Below are 19,612 nucleotides of genomic sequence, written 5' to 3'. Positions count from 1 at the left end.
CAAAACGAAATGAATGAAACGTAGTTATACAAATAATCCTTCTCTTCTTTTGTAGAAATTTGGACATTTTAATTTAAGTTAGTAAAGAAATTCTATTTTCGAATGAGATAGGTACGTGGTAAACGCGAAATTTCGGAAATGTGGTTAATGAGAATAACTTGGAAAACGAAGGGAACCAAAAGAAATACGCGATAAGCTGAAAACCTATTAAGCAAAATACAACATCAAACTATATTCTCTTCTTTATGTTTGCATAATGCGTTCAAATTTCAAGTTTAAAAGATCGAAATTATTTCCGTAATGTGTAATAGCCATTCAATATGCGTTTATCGGAAAATTAGCAAGTCGTGTTGAAAGATAAGCCGGTAAATTAATAACTTTTAATTATCATATAGCATATGCTAGGTATATAACGCGGAAAAAGAGAACAAGATAAACGAGAAAAAGGAGCGAAAGACGAAAACGAACGTGAATATTTGATGAAAAGGCAGATTCTTTAATTCTTCAGTTTTTAAATTCTAACGATATCTAAGAAGCTTCGATATTTTAAACAAAAAATTTCCCCGCGATTAGGAAATCATCATTAACTCGACATTCAAGCCAATCGATCTAAAATATTAAACGTGAAAAAAGGGACAATTACAAATAAAATAAATCACGCCTGTATTTACATTGGCTGACGAATCACGGTTGGACGCACGATCCACGTAGTAGTATGACGCGGAGGCGTACGGACAGCTCGGAGCAAGCTCGAATATTTTCAGGACAAATATCGGCCGCTATCAAGCCGAGGTCCTTCGCCTGTTTGTCGACGGATATCATCGAGATCGAGCCATTGAAGTGGCGAACACGGTGAGTCACGTTAGCATACAACCGCAGTGCCGTGTTCTCCATTAGATAGTACAGTGTTGTTTTAGGCGCGACCCGTATTAAGGCTAACACGGCCGTGCGTGACTCACTCGGCGAATAGGTAACAGGAGTTTACTTCGATGGGAAATATATTATCGTTCGCATGAGGGGGCCACTAAGCGCCACGAACATAAGGCAACTCCATGTTTCTCCATTTAGCACCTGGAAACACACCGGTCGGCCGCCGCTTGATTCGCTACAGACAACGTACGCGGTCTGTGTATTATCCGTGCGTATAAGCTTTGGCTATTTGCTCGCGCGAAATCAAAACGTCGCTGAATTTTAGAACGAGTACATACAGTTTGGATCTCGTAGACTAAGATGAAAGAGAATTTTCCTCGGTTCGTTACCCCTGCAGCAAAATTTAAACGAAATTTGGAGCAACGAGATTTGGGTCCGAAAGGTGGTATTTGTGAGATTTTGTTCTTTCTCTTTTTTAATATTTCTTTAAGAACGTGATATCTAAAGTAAGGAAAATTTTTCAATTTAATAGCTTTTGAGTTCCGAAGGTCGTACGTTTTAAGAAAAGAAATGATCATTTCTGCCTTTAGCTATAATATTACGTATCGTTCATATGTCTGACAATTGATGCCCATTGCTACTGTACGATGCAACAGGGAGTTCATAAGTCGATCCTTACAGACAGTCCTCGTACTAAACTTCGAAGGTTATGAGTATTGCATCGGAAGTTTATGATACGGCAATTGCCATTGGGAACGAAGGAACAGAGAACTAGAAACTCATTTGATCAGTAGAATCACAGAAGTTCAAAACGATAAAGAAACTTTTAAGATCTTTATTTGGCTGAGAAATTTATTGGGTAATGAATCACCTAGGTTTCTGTCAAACACGCGACAGAAATGTTCCTATTTTAGAATATTACTCTATAAATCTAGTTGTAAAAGGTGTTATCAGCAGCTATTATTTTCTCCAGAAGTTGTAGACTAAAATTAGCATAAAATGGTGTTTATAAGTATATAGTTGAATCAATGGCGATCGCACTTCGTAATACTTTACGACTCATAAATTACTTGGAACATCGCAAAATATTTTACTGTATATTACTGAGGACATAATGACAATTTTAATATTTACACCATTCAATGTCACTAAATTCTAACATAAGTTGACTTCGTGCAAAATAAAATCATAAGCAAGAGAATCTAAAAGATTGACCCAAGTACACTTTTATGTTTATAACTTCGTTATTTTTCCAAGGAAGCTTCCAATTATACTCATTTATTACAATCGTGCCCAGTTACAGGAGCAGTTTCAGTATTAAATTCTCTTAGTCAAAGTACGAATTAATTAAAGCACGGACAATCACTATTAAAGCGCTTGAACGCACTCGTTGAAAGACAAAAAGACGCCGTTGGCGTTAATAAATTTTATATCGTGAACGAAGCGAAGGACTTGTTATTTGAATTTCTGTGAAACGAACAAAATGTGCCAATCTAATAGCAAAGTGCTCACATTTTTACGTAACGTCTTTACCTTTCCCTTTACGTTTTCTTTCATCGTAATTCGTCATCTATTTTTCATAAGGCGACTGTCTGATTAAATCCGGAAGTTTCCAACCAAGTGGTCGCCGGGCTCGTTAATTTTTTTTCAATCGACGTTACACAGTCGTAATTATTAAGTTTATTTCGCACTTGCAACGACGAGAATGAATTTCTTGCAAAACGAGCGAAATATCGCTTTGCTGTATTTAATTTGCATCTGAATTCGCGGCGAAGTTGACTGGAACGAGCAATTACGACTTTATCCCATTTTATGATTTTATGCGCCGATTCGATAGCGCGTCGGCCCGTGTAAATGCCAAATAAATTATTTGCAATCTCTAATTATTCGCGAAACGTCGAATCGCTTCGAACCGTTTTATACATTTTGAATATTTTCGACGATCCAGCGAAGATAAAGTATTTCGTTTATTTCAATCAAATCAAAGCTAATTACCGAGTGAACTCGGATCAATGGATTTATCTTCTTGTTCATTCGACCGTAATAGTTGTTTATAGATATAAAATATCTACAATAAAGTTCCCAAGCTTAAAATAATTTAGAATCTAAAGAGGCTGTCGTTCTTTCATTTGATATCCTAATATCGCGTAATACTTCGTCCTTGTTTCGCGATCCTCGGTAGACCAGCACACAAAACAGAATATTCCTAATTGTTAATGAATTGAAACACCTGTCGGAACCGATCGGCTGGATCAGATTCATTTGTCTCTCGCTTAAAGCCCCATCGGATCTCCCGTATATCTTCTAAATACACTTCGATATCGCTTTATCTTCATTTCGACGAAGACAATAAGACGGATAGGCCCAGCCAATCAGCCGCAGTCACGTAGACCCAAGAGACAGAAAAAAGAAAAAGGAAGAAAAGAAGGACAATTGTTAGCACTCGCGTTGCATAATTCAGGCGGATGCGAGATCGTTAAGGAAAAGTTTCGCCATTACAAGCACGAAATGTAAAGCATGCCAACTGGAGAACACGTCGAAAGGAAATGGTGGAAGGATACGGAGGCTGTCTTCTTTAAATTGTATCGCAAATTGCTGGCCCTCCCGTTGCGCTGAGGCAAAAGAAGCAACCCAGCCGATAACGTCGGTCGCTGTAATGGCCTGTTACGCCAACGTCAAGCCCATCATTGGCGTCGACAACGACGACTGTGGATTTTCTCACTTCATTCCGGTTCATTTTCTCTATTTCCGGCTTGAAAACTTTATGGGATCTCGTTTATCGTTTATTCTGACATTTGATGTCGTTTCGCTATTGTTCCGTTTGGAATTTATAAAACGCTGTCGATGATGTTCCTATTATTCGATCGATGTCGATATTTTCAAGTACAACTTTAATAGCACGTAGGTTCTTCGTATCATTTAATCAAAGTATAATTTCCATTCGATTCGATGCACTTCGAACTAACCGATTCCTTTATTCGCAAATGAAAATTTCGCACGATCGAATCCAGTGAATAAATAAAGCATGAAAGGCAGAATAATTGGAAGAAGGTGACGCGAGTGGTTTCTCGTGTTCTCGAATATTACGATAGGGACGTCAATCAGTTTAATGTTCGGGACGCTCGACTGCGGACAATTACGCGTCGTTGTGGCTGTAAAGCTACGAGGGCAAGGTAAGAAGGGGCCCTTAATTTGAAAGCACCGTCGATAACGACATTGTTCCTCCTCTCCATCACTTCTACGCCTTAGACGTCGAATCCATCGTGAGATTGCTGGCTAGAAACTTTAATCCGGAATTAGACTGTTAGAATGGAATCGTCCGTAGACGATTTTCTCGACGTATCTCGACACGAGCGTTCCCTGTCTTTCACGAAACGATAATGATTTGGTTTGCCTCTAGTCCTTCGGAATTGGATGTCGGCCAACGAATTCACCTTTTTCTTAGTTTCCCCAACGATCTGGAGAAGAAGAAACGAAGCTACTTTCGCGAGCTGCTTGTAGGACTTTAAACTCTTCCTTTCCTGTTAATGAACATAATATTAAGTACGTCTTTAGTAGAAGAAGCACGTGGCGAAAAAGAAGGTAAACGGAGGGTGACTTGAGCCACTGCTGACGGGAACACTTTACCACCTCCGGAACGAAACGTACTGTCTAATCGAAATTATAAAGACACGTAGACTTGCTCGTAATATTCGTGATTACGGGGAATTACCGTTTACCGTTTCTAAAAGTTAGTGTACAAATAAAATATCAAAGAAACAAATAAGATTTCTTTTCACCAATCTACGATCGCGTTCTTAAAATGTCGAGCAATCAAAAGCTGTTATTTGACGCGTCAAAAAAGTTAGCTATATCCGTGCAAAGGACGTTCCAGCTTTGTCAGCGCATAATCGAACGTCGTCATCGCCATAGCAGAGAAAAGAGGTAGATGCATAAGAGAGATGGATAAAGAGAAAAAGAAAAAGAGGAAGAGGAAGAGGAGGGATAGGAAAGAATCGAAGATCCCTACGGGCAGTAGTCACTTCTGTAATATTCAATACGCTTCCTGGTACAGGTGGCTATTCATCAATTCAAATCCGCAAGTTCTCCCCATTCATACAAATTCCGTGCACACCGCGCTACGTCCCGTCCCTGTATTAATGGATGCAGTTCCCCTTAGGGGACCGGAGCAGCCGCTAGAAGAGCCAACCCGGAAAAGGGAACGTTACGAACGTGGCTGGTTACGAGTCTAGCGAAAGCAGGGGATGATTCGAAACATACGGCCCGATAGGGAAATCCAGCATACGTCCAAACGGTCCGACGCGATCTACTACCCCTTTCATCCGCTCCAATCGTTCTCCATCCTACCCCCACCTTCCCATTCTCGAGGCGATAACGTTTTCGGCCGCTTTGTCTTCCCTAGCTGCCACCAGGGCTGCTTTATCGTCGTCTCTACCCTTTCACCTGTGCCAACTATCGGAAGCGCGAACCCTTTTTCTTCTTCGAAGGAATATAGTATCGCTAGAGAAATCTACCGGAGAGAGACACTACTGCGTTTGCGTTTCGAATGCTTGTCGAGGGGAAACCCAAATGTATTGGTGTTTCCAAGTGGTATAGATGGTGTTGAGGTGTGGAAGGATTTATAAGGGTCAGAGTGAGGGATTTTGGCGGCGATAATAAGGTTTGGGGTTTTGAATGGTGAGTAGACGATGCGCTCTTATCGATATTGTTAGGGGTTTACGCGCTGGCAATGACTATATAATAAGGAATTTAATTTCAAGCGGAATATTTAATTGAGTATTGAATGCAAAAAATCGGAATATAAGCCAAAGTCGAAAATGCAACGATATTTAACGATAGAAAAATACAATTGGTTAAGTAGAAAATAACCTTTTGTTTGTGTGTAATAAAAAACGGTTGCTTCTAGTTTCCTGCACGCTACGAAGATGATCATTTATTTAAAGGAACAACGAACACGTGATGGGACGAGATCTAATAAAACGAGATTACTCCATCCCTGTAATCTGTGCTCTGATAACTTAGAAATCACATCCCTTCGATCCAACCAACCGCTGCGAAAGGACGTGGAACAGAAGCAAGATCCGTACTTTTTAAACATAAATGAACCACAGAACGCGTTCCTTCCTCCCTTTTTTCTTTTTTTCTTTTTCTTTTTGGTCCCGAGTCGCTTCTTTTCCGGTTACTTCCTGAAAGGGAAACAAATCGGAAAGGCGTTTTCGCCGACTCGGTTTTTTCTTTTCCGTCGAGTATTTTTGCTTTCCCACTCGGCTGACAGTTGAATGATTATCCAACGCTTCCTCTTTTAAAGTAGGTCCCATCCTTCCTTTCTCCGCCCAGCTCGCTCTCTCCGTTGCATCCTCCTATCGTCTCGCTTCTACCCTCTTTTACCTTATACACCACCGGGTAAGTTTACCGTCTTCCCCTTTCTCTTTCCTGCCTCTTCTACTCTCTGTGCCCTTTAGCGTGTTCCCTGTCGTGACATCTTTGATTATGAGCGTCTGCAGGGACACACGCTATTTGCGGGCAGCGGGCATCAAAGATTTGAATAGAGGCCCTCCGATGCTTTTGATGTGTCTCGGTTATCCGGCAGCAAACGCTGACCACCGCGTCTCTGCTCTCTGTCGTCCGTCTTCCGGTGAACTCGCTTTTCTGATGACGATTCGCGTCTGCACGCGCTCTCGCTAATTTACTCTCACGTTAATAATCCGAGTCTGGCCCATGGAAACTGTATTACACACGCACGTGCCATTTTTCGATCAGACAGAAACTATTTCGTCGAATGTATAAATTCATCGACCTGAATTTTCGAATCGAGATCGATGATGGAATCTACACTCGTTCATCCTCTCTCTCTCTCTCTCTCTTTTTCTCTTATTTTTTTAGTACGACGTAATGTAGATCCTTCGAAACTATATCTTTAATTCATTAAACAATTTTTCTATGGGTAATTTTATTTCACAGTTAATAAAATTTCTTAATATCGTAAGGAATATCTTGTTTTGTGATTTAGAGCTGTTGGAGAGTAATAGGTCTATAGCACTTGGTGTAATTGATAATAATAATATCTCCTTATTATGTGTCATAACACTTTCGTATAGTTCAAGGGTTCTCTCAGAAATTCTAAAACTAACTCGCGAGCGCATCCTCCACGTACGTTCCTTGTGCTTGATATACTTACATACATATTTTCATAATCTTCTTTGGTCTTTGTATTTGCATCCTTCTCACTCGATCAAGACGAATCACGTTACTAAAGAACGTTTTATTATGTCTGACTTGAACAACTAAAACCTTGGATGGCAACGCATCTTTCTTCTATACTTCGATCTTAAAGACTTTCAGTCAAACCGTTCTTTTTTCGTAGAAGTACTTTATGCTCGAAATACTGTCAGTCGCTATGAATATTCACGGAAAACCGTTTAAAGAGCTGAAGTTTATATCGATGTCGACGATGTATATTTATCTGAAATTATACTATATCGATAATAAATTTATATTCATAAAACTTATTATTCAGAGAAATAATAAAACAATGTCGGTATAATTTACTTTTGTATGTATAACGACGGAAAAATATATTTTGCAGCGCATGACACGTCATATGAATTCAGACTCCGTCTGTTGTTCCCTAAATAGGGGAAATCTCGACGTCTTCTTTTTTCTTTCTTTTTTTTTTGAGTTGATTCGTCGACATGCTCCTTTCGTCAGGCTCAATCACGAAGCTCCTCCAAATCCCGAGAGTCGCAGTGAGGTATTTCTGATCAAAGCGAACGCCCAAGACAATTGACCACCATCTTTGCTTGTCTAGACATCACCGTCTCTCCCGTCGTTCCTCTTCTTTGCCATTTCGATATGGTCGAACCTTGTCGATCAAGGAATCCGGTAGACGATCAGGGATTTTCATTCTGTACTCGACCGAGCGACAAAACGTCTTCCTCTTCGATCTAACTTTGACATCCCGCTAAAGGAGAAACGCTAATTTAGCTAAGAACATATTAATAACGCATCAAAGGTAAACGTTCGGGATCAAGTTGACATTTTAGTTGATATGGTCAATCTCTGATCAATGATCGATAGTTGAAAGAAATTGTCGTTAACAGAGGTGGAAAACATAGTCGTCAATATTCTGCATTTTATATTCCACTTTTTTACTCATTTACATGCTTACCACTGGTTTGTTATATTTATATTTTTATATTCAAACATATGATACTTAATGTAGGAAATAATTACTCCTGCGTTTGTAGTACATCGAGACGTTGCTAGGTGGCCCATAAGATATTTGTTTTTTCGTTGGTTGTCTCAAAGGTAATACATTGCATTATATACGGGAAATAAAACGTACCTAACGTACTTCCTTCGGTGGTACATGTACTAAAATTGGAACGATGCAGTGAAGTGTTAGCGTGTGGCCCCAGTACAAGGATGACACGCAAAATCTGATGAAGTGTTCCATTGAAATACGTGTGTAATGTTGTGTGGAGTGTGTGTGTGAAGTATATGCGTGGCAGCATCCCTGGAACAAAAGAAAAGAAATGTTACTTGACAAGAAATGAGACTAGAAGAGTGGTGAAACACACGAGAAACACATGAAATTGTTGTCTATGAACATTTTGTAAATCACATGTTAAATAAATACAAAAATTTTTCTATTTTATCATCTCTACATGTAATGAAAGCCTTCCTACATATTTATTTCGGCGATTACGATCCACAATTCTCAATAAGTAATATGCATTCGGCATAACCAGAATCTAATGTGATAAATAGTTTGTCTTATTTGAGACGACTTAAGTTTGTGAAAGAGGAAGTCATATAAGCTACTAGTCACATAGTCATACTAGGTTTCTCGGAGTGAAACATTTATTTCGCGAGTACATCGTACCATGGCGACTTATATCGAGGTTTCACGCACTCGTATCGTAAAAATAATGGTCCCAATGAGCATATCGACATAGCAAACTACGCATAATACGTTGGTCAACTTGATAATAACTTGCAGCCTCGAGTTTCAGATCACCAAATTTATTCTGCGGTGATCGAACATCCGAGATACGAAAGATTCTAGTAAATGACATCCGTTTCCAGAAAAATTCAAAATATCAAAAGTTCACCCTTAGACTGTAAATGTTTTTACGTTACTCTAACTATAACTCTAACTCCGACTTTTGTGTCCGATGCTTTTTTCAGTAGGTAACACTTGTTAGAAGAATCACAAAAAATTCGTATGATATCTTCAAATGTTTTGAATTAAGATTATCATAAAGCTTTTATTAAATAACTTTTTTAGGCAGGGGGCTGGGAAGATTTTCTATCTGCTCCTTTGCGAGAAACTCAACTCCGTCAAAATAACTTGGATATGAAATATCCACCTCTACAATTCAAGGGTTAAATTTTCTTCATGTTTTCTTACATTCTTGTACATCCTTTTCCTTGAACAACACAACAACAGATTGTCACATCGCGACTGATGGCATAGGCATATTCTACATTAACGAAAATACACAAAAGCAGTTGAACACTTTCATGGATTTTTAGATAAATTTATATATTAATATGTGTCATACCAAGCATGAAATTTCATAGGCAATCTAATGAGACTCAAAACTTCCAAATGTTTTATATAATACATATAATATATACGTAAATGCTTTTTATGGAAAAATAACTTTAAGAGCTACCGTAATGATGGAAGAGAGACATGAAGGCACCTTTTATCTTTTTGCGGTGCATCGTTATGTAGCTCCTTAAACTCTCAGGTACGATGCGCCAGTATAGTGGCTTTCGTGATGTCATCTTATATTTCGATGCGACACTACAGTGGCTCATTCTACTGACTAATTCGCTCACCATAAGAATAAATGATCTTTTTCCTTTTTCTTGTTTCACACTTTTCTCGTCCTCGCAATATTTTATAACGGTGTTAACAATAAATACAAGCACAATATATAGCCTGTTCTTGATACGCCAGTGTCAGATATCGGTTGTTGCATTTCGTTAAAATAAATATGCCATTATTAGATGCTCTTTTCAACATGGCTATCCGCATTCTTACAATATTTTACAATCTTCAGTCTGAAAATGTCGCTAGAAAATAGAAAACGAAGAGCAATTATTTACAATTTGTTCCGAAAGACACTCGGATCACTATGATATACAAAATAGGAAATGAAAAAATTGCATATAATTTTTTACAGAATTATCTAATAAAATATAAAAGTATGCGGTATAAAAATAACATGGAATTGCGATAAATAATCTCGTAAAATACAAACTGTACGTTATTCGGAAAAAGGGTTTCAGACAGAATTTGTCCTATTTCGGGAGAGTTATCTGGCTACGGTAGGAGATCTTTTCTATGGTGGATGCACCTCCGAGACTCCAAGGTGGTCTGTGTTTTTGTAAACGGTACGATACATTTTTTTTAGAAGCGATTCGATGCAGTTTTTAATTCTCAACAGAAGAGTGTACAAGTACTTGATTCGAAAAATGATTAGTTTAAAAGATACCTTAAATTTAATTTCTTTTTCTTTTTCCTGTTATTTCTATATTCAGAGGTAGGATCACAATAGTTATTACTATATTGTACGGATAAATCTATCACACCGTTCTACTAAGCCGAAAAAACCTTTACTGCACACGCTTACATGGACTGGGGAAAAACCAAGATACAAAAGAGCAACTTAAAAACTATCTATCGAGTCTATCCATCGTATCTAGAACAATCATCTACTTACTGTTTTTTCTAACTAGCGCATTCCCATATGCAGGGCGAGCGGGAACTCGCGTTGTCGTTTTCATCACCACCTCTCAACGGAACTCGTCAAGCCAATGGTCTCTAGGTGAGCATTGTGACTTGGCTTATCCAAGCTTTTCGTTTGTAGATCAGCTGGCATATCATTTGTGGGCATGTAGCAAGTTCCGAGGATTCCCTTTTGGAAAATCTTTTGGAAGATCTTCATTGTATTTGGTCTTTAAAACCCATTTTGATCCAATTGGAGATCTATTCACTGGGCATTTTACTAACTCCCAAACGTTATTATTGATCAAGCCGTCATATCCCTGTTTCATGGCTTCTTTTCATTTTTCTGCATGAGATCCAGATAATAATTCATCTATTGACTCAGTCGAATTATCATTGACCAATTGTACTGTTCCTTGATCAATTGGGACAGTTTTATAAATTTTCCTTGATCTTCCAACATTTCCTGTTCAACGTTATGTTTGGTCTTCCTCGTCCCCTCTTAACCGCAAATCTATCTTGAACATAATTTTCATTTTGACTCGCGTTTTCTCCATCATCATGTTCTTTCTCATGAGTCCCTTCTGTGATTTCTTCGTCAGATTCTTGATTTATCAGTTCATATTCAAATTATTCAAGTTTATTGTCAGTCTCATCATTGTGGTACTCAGCATTTCTTAAGAAAGAATCATCCCTACTTATTGTTACTTTTCTTTTTCTTTTACTTGGATCCCATAATAGAAACGCTTTTGATTCATCGAACTATCCAATAAAAATACATTATGTTGATCTTGCTTCAAACTTAGTTTTATCGAGCGGCTTATTTAATGCATAAGCTTCAGTACCAAAAATTTTAAGATGACTCACGTTTGCTTTCCTTTTGTGCCAAATTCCATATGTTGTTTTACCATGAACTGTTGGGCAGCTATTCCTAATGTATGATGCTGTATTAACAGCTTCTGCCTAAAATTGAATAGGTAACTTTGATTGGATGACCATACATCGTGCCATCTCCACGAGTGATCTATCCATTTGCTCAACCACTCCATTTTGATGTGGTGTATGAGGACAAAGCTGAAAATTCCCTGCGAATACCACAATTTTCCAATTCATTTGCAAAGTCCTTTCCTAAGTATTCCAGACCGTTGTCAGTCCTGGGTGTTTTTATCTTTCTGTCTGTTTGTCTTTCATCCAGAGCCTTAAATTTCCAAAATGCCTTTTTAATTTCATCATTTGTCTTAAGGATGTACACATATACAAACCTTGACTTGTCATCAATAAAGGTGACAAAATACTTTGCTTCACACATAGATGTTTGTCTTATAGGGTTACATACATCAGAATGTATCAGTTCCAATATTTCCAACATTTCTGACTGAAATCTCTTTGGCATTGAGGTTGCTGTAATTTTTTGTTCTTTTTTTTGTTTTTAGGTTATCGTCTGCGCTCCTCAATATTGTTACTAATAATAATACTTTCAGTAAAAATAATAAATAATTGTTGAACCTGGGCTCGAAACCTGTTGTTATTCCTATATCCAGAGATAGGATCACAATAGTTATTACTATATTTTACGAATAAATCTATCACGTCGTTCTGAGTCGAAAAAACCTTTATCGCGCACACTTACATGGACTAGGGAAACAAAAGATACAAAAGAGCTAATCGAAATCTATCAATTGAGTCTATCGATTCTATCTAGAACGATCTTCTAGTTATTGTTTTTTCTCACTAGCGGATACCCATATGCAGCGCGAGCGCGAACTCGCGTTGTCATTTTGAATTCTTATTTTTATTTTTTTTATTTTATTCATCTTCTTTTTATCTTGTATTTTGCAATTTGTCCAGTTGAACATTAAATTTAATATTGTAGGACTTGTGTGAATGGGAAGGAAGGATAAGAGAGAATTTACAAGTTTTTAAGTTTTCATTAGTTTTTATTCACTAACCGTCTTAACTAAGAATATGCAATTCAGTACTAATATATATAGAAAAATACAAATAGCCACATAAAACTGTGGATACAATACCATACATACAATATCATAGTTACAATACCATATTTACAATACCGTATTTACAATACCATACATACAATATCATACATACAATACCATACATACAAAACCATACATACAAGAATTATTATACATAGAGAATAAGAGTCTGGTAAGAGCAGCGATTATTGGGGATCGAGGTAACCCAACTCCAGCCAGTATGCTGCCATATCTCTTGGGGATTCACCCGGCTCTCGATCCAGCAGCAACCTTGCCGTTATTGCTTCTCCTGGAGAAGGATCGATGTTGATTAGACTCCCCGTTCGCCTCAACATGGTACATTGGGCCACTCGATGTCTCTTCCCTTGTTTCGGTTGCTCTCGTACACCTGGCAGGACGATTTTTCTCGCCCAGGGTGCCATTTTTGCCAAATTTCGTGGCAACAACCGTATTGAATCGAGACATTGCTCGCTTTCTAATCCCCAATCGATTAGAAAAACGATGTAACCAGTCATGGTCCGTTGCAAGAGAATGGCTCTTTCCCAAGCGCTAGCGTCCTTGAAATCTGCTAGCACGGCGACGAGCATGCCTGCTCTCAAACTTTTCGCCTTGGGCAAGTACTCCATGGGATGTTCCATCATCTCTAAATTCAGTGTTTGGGTTATCTTTGGACATCCAGCCAAACGGACCCACATGGTGGTCAGTGATTCGACTCGAACCACTCGAACAGGAACTCCTTCTCGAAACCGATCGTTCGTACGTTGTAAAAGTTCCATGTTCCAAAAGTCTTCGAAAAAATTTCGAATGTCAATGTTTGACTATACTGAGCTGAGTAGTATACGTGTCTACGTCAGACGATGGTCTGACTCCGGCGAGAATCGGTGCCATTTTTATATATTAGTATACCTACACCAGCGACCTCGATTATTTTTACGGCCACCGTTTGAATCAAACGTACTTTTGCATTTGACTTGTTTCACACTTTTCTCGTCCTCGCAATATTTTATAACGGTGTTAACAATAAATACAGGCAGAATATATAGTCTGTTCTTGATACGCCAGTGTCAGATATCGGTTGTTGCTTTTCGTTAAAATAAATATGCCATTATTAGATGCTCTTTTCAACATGGCGATCCGCATTCTTACAATATTTTACAATCTTCAGTCTGAAAATGTCGCTAGAAAATAGAAAACGAAGAGCAATTATTTACAATTTGTTCCGAAAGACACTCGGATCACTATGATATACAAAATAGGAAATGAAAAAATTGCATATAATTTTTTACAGAATTATCTAATAAAATATAAAAGTATGCGGTATAAAAATAACATGGAATTGCGATAAATAATCTCGTAAAATACAAACTGTACGTTATTCGGAAAAAGGGTTTCAGACAGAATTTGTCTTATTTCGAGAGAGTTATCTGGCTACGGTAGGAGATCTTTTCTATGGTGGATGCACCTCCGAGACTCCAAGGTGGTCTGTGTTTTTGTAAACGGTACGATACATTTTTTTTAGAAGCGATTCGATGCAGTTTTTAATTCTCAACAGAAGAGTGTACAAGTACTTGATTCGAAAAATGATTAGTTTAAAAGATACCTTAAATTTAATTTCTTTTTCTTTTTCCTGTTATTTCTATATTCAGAGGTAGGATCACAATAGTTATTACTATATTGTACGGATAAATCTATCACACCGTTCTACTAAGCCGAAAAAACCTTTACTGCACACGCTTACATGGACTGGGGAAAAACCAAGATACAAAAGAGCAACTTAAAAACTATCTATCGAGTCTATCCATCGTATCTAGAACAATCATCTACTTACTGTTTTTTCTAACTAGCGCATTCCCATATGCAGGGCGAGCGGGAACTCGCGTTGTCGTTTTCATCACCACCTCTCAACGGAACTCGTCAAGCCAATGGTCTCTAGGTGAGCATTGTGACTTGGCTTACCCAAGCTTTTCGTTTGTAGATCAGCTGGCATATCATTTGTGGGCATGTAGCAAGTTCCGAGGATTCCCTTTTGGAAAATCTTTTGGAAGATCTTCATTGTATTTGGTCTTTAAAACCCATTTTGATCCAATTGGAGATCTATTCACTGGGCATTTTACTAACTCCCAAACGTTATTATTGATCAAGCCGTCATATCCCTGTTTCATGGCTTCTTTTCATTTTTCTGCATGAGATCCAGATAATAATTCATCTATTGACTCAGTCGAATTATCATTGACCAATTGTACTGTTCCTTGATCAATTGGGACAGTTTTATAAATTTTCCTTGATCTTCCAACATTTCCTGTTCAACGTTATGTTTGGTCTTCCTCGTCCCCTCTTAACCGCAAATCTATCTTGAACATAATTTTCATTTTGACTCGCGTTTTCTCCATCATCATGTTCTTTCTCATGAGTCCCTTCTGTGATTTCTTCGTCAGATTCTTGATTTATCAGTTCATATTCAAATTATTCAAGTTTATTGTCAGTCTCATCATTGTGGTACTCAGCATTTCTTAAGAAAGAATCATCCCTACTTATTGTTACTTTTCTTTTTCTTTTACTTGGATCCCATAATAGAAACGCTTTTGATTCATCGAACTATCCAATAAAAATACATTATGTTGATCTTGCTTCAAACTTAGTTTTATCGAGCGGCTTATTTAATGCATAAGCTTCAGTACCAAAAATTTTAAGATGACTCACGTTTGCTTTCCTTTTGTGCCAAATTCCATATGTTGTTTTACCATGAACTGTTGGGCAGCTATTCCTAATGTATGATGCTGTATTAACAGCTTCTGCCTAAAATTGAATAGGTAACTTTGATTGGATGACCATACATCGTGCCATCTCCACGAGTGATCTATCCATTTGCTCAACCACTCCATTTTGATGTGGTGTATGAGGACAAAGCTGAAAATTCCCTGCGAATACCACAATTTTCCAATTCATTTGCAAAGTCCTTTCCTAAGTATTCCAGACCGTTGTCAGTCCTGGGTGTTTTTATCTTTCTGTCTGTTTGTCTTTCATCCAGAGCCTTAAATTTCCAAAATGCCTTTTTAATTTCATCATTTGTCTTAAGGATGTACACATATACAAACCTTGACTTGTCATCAATAAAGGTGACAAAATACTTTGCTTCACACATAGATGTTTGTCTTATAGGGTTACATACATCAGAATGTATCAGTTCCAATATTTCCAACATTTCTGACTGAAATCTCTTTGGCATTGAGGTTGCTGTAATTTTTTGTTCTTTTTTTTGTTTTTAGGTTATCGTCTGCGCTCCTCAATATTGTTACTAATAATAATACTTTCAGTAAAAATAATAAATAATTGTTGAACCTGGGCTCGAAACCTGTTGTTATTCCTATATCCAGAGATAGGATCACAATAGTTATTACTATATTTTACGAATAAATCTATCACGTCGTTCTGAGTCGAAAAAACCTTTATCGCGCACACTTACATGGACTAGGGAAACAAAAGATACAAAAGAGCTAATCGAAATCTATCAATTGAGTCTATCGATTCTATCTAGAACGATCTTCTAGTTATTGTTTTTTCTCACTAGCGGATACCCATATGCAGCGCGAGCGCGAACTCGCGTTGTCATTTTGAATTCTTATTTTTATTTTTTTTATTTTATTCATCTTCTTTTTATCTTGTATTTTGCAATTTGTCCAGTTGAACATTAAATTTAATATTGTAGGACTTGTGTGAATGGGAAGGAAGGATAAGAGAGAATTTACAAGTTTTTAAGTTTTCATTAGTTTTTATTCACTAACCGTCTTAACTAAGAATATGCAATTCAGTACTAATATATATAGAAAAATACAAATAGCCACATAAAACTGTGGATACAATACCATACATACAATATCATAGTTACAATACCATATTTACAATACCGTATTTACAATACCATACATACAATATCATACATACAATACCATACATACAAAACCATACATACAAGAATTATTATACATAGAGAATAAGAGTCTGGTAAGAGCAGCGATTATTGGGGATCGAGGTAACCCAACTCCAGCCAGTATGCTGCCATATCTCTTGGGGATTCACCCGGCTCTCGATCCAGCAGCAACCTTGCCGTTATTGCTTCTCCTGGAGAAGGATCGATGTTGATTAGACTCCCCGTTCGCCTCAACATGGTACATTGGGCCACTCGATGTCTCTTCCCTTGTTTCGGTTGCTCTCGTACACCTGGCAGGACGATTTTTCTCGCCCAGGGTGCCATTTTTGCCAAAGTTCGTGGCAACAACCGTATTGAATCGAGACATTGCTCGCTTTCTAATCCCCAATCGATTAGAAAAACGATGTAACCAGTCATGGTCCGTTGCAAGAGAATGGCTCTTTCCCAAGCGCTAGCGTCCTTGAAATCTGCTAGCACGGCGACGAGCATGCCTGCTCTCAAACTTTTCGCCTTGGGCAAGTACTCCATGGGATGTTCCATCATCTCTAAATTCAGTGTTTGGGTTATCTTTGGACATCCAGCCAAACGGACCCACATGGTGGTCAGTGATTCGACTCGAACCACTCGAACAGGTACTCCTTCTCGAAACCGATCGTTCGTACGTTGTAAAAGTTCCATGTTCCAAAAGTCTTCGAAAAAATTTCGAATGTCAATGTTTGACTATACTGAGCTGAGTAGTATACGTGTCTACGTCAGACGATGGTCTGACTCCGGCGAGAATCGGTGCCATTTTTATATATTAGTATACCTACACCAGCGACCTCGATTATTTTTACGGCCACCGTTTGAATCAAACGTACTTTTGCATTTGACTTGTTTCACACTTTTCTCGTCCTCGCAATATTTTATAACGGTGTTAACAATAAATACAGGCAGAATATATAGTCTGTTCTTGATACGCCAGTGTCAGATATCGGTTGTTGCTTTTCGTTAAAATAAATATGCCATTATTATATGCTCTTTTCAACATGGCGATCCGCATTCTTACAATATTTTACAATCTTCAGTCTGAAAATGTCGCTAGAAAATAGAAAACGAAGAGCAATTATTTACAATTTGTTCCGAAAGACACTCGGATCACTATGATATACAAAATAGGAAATGAAAAAATTGCATATAATTTTTTACAGAATTATCTAATAAAATATAAAAGTATGCGGTATAAAAATAACATGGAATTGCGATAAATAATCTCGTAAAATACAAACTGTACGTTATTCGGAAAAAGGGTTTCAGACAGAATTTGTCTTATTTCGAGAGAGTTATCTGGCTACGGTAGGAGATCTTTTCTATGGTGGATGCACCTCCGAGACTCCAAGGTGGTCTGTGTTTTTGTAAACGGTACGATACATTTTTTTTAGAAGCGATTCGATGCAGTTTTTAATTCTCAACAGAAGAGTGTACAAGTACTTGATTCGAAAAATGATTAGTTTAAAAGATACCTTAAATTTAATTTCTTTTTCTTTTTCCTGTTATTTCTATATTCAGAGGTAGGATCACAATAGTTATTACTATATTGTACGGATAAATCTATCACACCGTTCTACTAAGCCGAAAAAACCTTTACTGCACACGCTTACATGGACTGGGGAAAAACCAAGATACAAAAGAGCAACTTAAAAACTATCTATCGAGTCTATCCATCGTATCTAGAACAATCATCTACTTACTGTTTTTTCTAACTAGCGCATTCCCATATGCAGGGCGAGCGGGAACTCGCGTTGTCGTTTTCATCACCACCTCTCAACGGAACTCGTCAAGCCAATGGTCTCTAGGTGAGCATTGTGACTTGGCTTACCCAAGCTTTTCGTTTGTAGATCAGCTGGCATATCATTTGTGGGCATGTAGCAAGTTCCGAGGATTCCCTTTTGGAAAATCTTTTGGAAGATCTTCATTGTATTTGGTCTTTAAAACCCATTTTGATCCAATTGGAGATCTATTCACTGGGCATTTTACTAACTCCCAAACGTTATTATTGATCAAGCCGTCATATCCCTGTTTCATGGCTTCTTTTCATTTTTCTGCATGAGATCCAGATAATAATTCATCTATTGACTCAGTCGAATTATCATTGACCAATTGTACTGTTCCTTGATCAATTGGGACAGTTTTATAAATTTTCCTTGATCTTCCAACATTTCCTGTTCAACGTTATGTTTGGTCTTCCTCGTCCCCTCTTAACCGCAAATCTATCTTGAACATAATTTTCATTTTGACTCGCGTTTTCTCCATCATCATGTTCTTTCTCATGAGTCCCTTCTGTGATTTCTTCGTCAGATTCTTGATTTATCAGTTCATATTCAAATTATTCAAGTTTATTGTCAGTCTCATCATTGTGGTACTCAGCATTTCTTAAGAAAGAATCATCCCTACTTATTGTTACTTTTCTTTTTCTTTTACTTGGATCCCATAATAGAAACGCTTTTGATTCATCGAACTATCCAATAAAAATACATTATGTTGATCTTGCTTCAAACTTAGTTTTATCGAGCGGCTTATTTAATGCATAAGCTTCAGTACCAAAAATTTTAAGATGACTCACGTTTGCTTTCCTTTTGTGCCAAATTCCATATGTTGTTTTACCATGAACTGTTGGGCAGCTATTCCTAATGTATGATGCTGTATTAACAGCTTCTGCCTAAAATTGAATAGGTAACTTTGATTGGATGACCATACATCGTGCCATCTCCACGAGTGATCTATCCATTTGCTCAACCACTCCATTTTGATGTGGTGTATGAGGACCAAGCTGAAAATTCCCTGCGAATACCACAATTTTCCAATTCATTTGCAAAGTCCTTTCCTAAGTATTCCAGACCGTTGTCAGTCCTGGGTGTTTTTATCTTTCTGTCTGTTTGTCTTTCATCCAGAGCCTTAAATTTCCAAAATGCCTTTTTAATTTCATCATTTGTCTTAAGGATGTACACATATACAAACCTTGACTTGTCATCAATAAAGGTGACAAAATACTTTGCTTCACACATAGATGTTTGTCTTATAGGGTTACATACATCA

The 19,612-nt window shown here is 37.7% G+C and overlaps 1 protein-coding gene and 1 non-coding gene across 18 annotated transcripts in view; both read left to right on the top strand.

The window, feature by feature from the left end:
• LOC100644765 (CUGBP Elav-like family member 2) overlaps positions 1-19,612 on the top strand; it is a 552,950-nt gene that overhangs the window by 178,301 nt on the left and 355,037 nt on the right. The window lies entirely within an intron of this gene.
• On the top strand, positions 8,221-8,332 carry LOC125385703. Its single transcript, XR_007225260.1, has one exon. It is a non-coding gene; the product is annotated as a U6 spliceosomal RNA (small nuclear RNA).

The sequence above is a fragment of the Bombus terrestris genome, chromosome 9, assembly GCF_910591885.1.
Source record: "Bombus terrestris chromosome 9, iyBomTerr1.2, whole genome shotgun sequence".
NCBI lineage: Eukaryota > Metazoa > Arthropoda > Insecta > Hymenoptera > Apidae > Bombus > Bombus terrestris.
The sequence above is the reverse complement of the archived record's forward strand: the minus strand, read 5'-3'. Positions and strand labels throughout refer to the sequence as shown.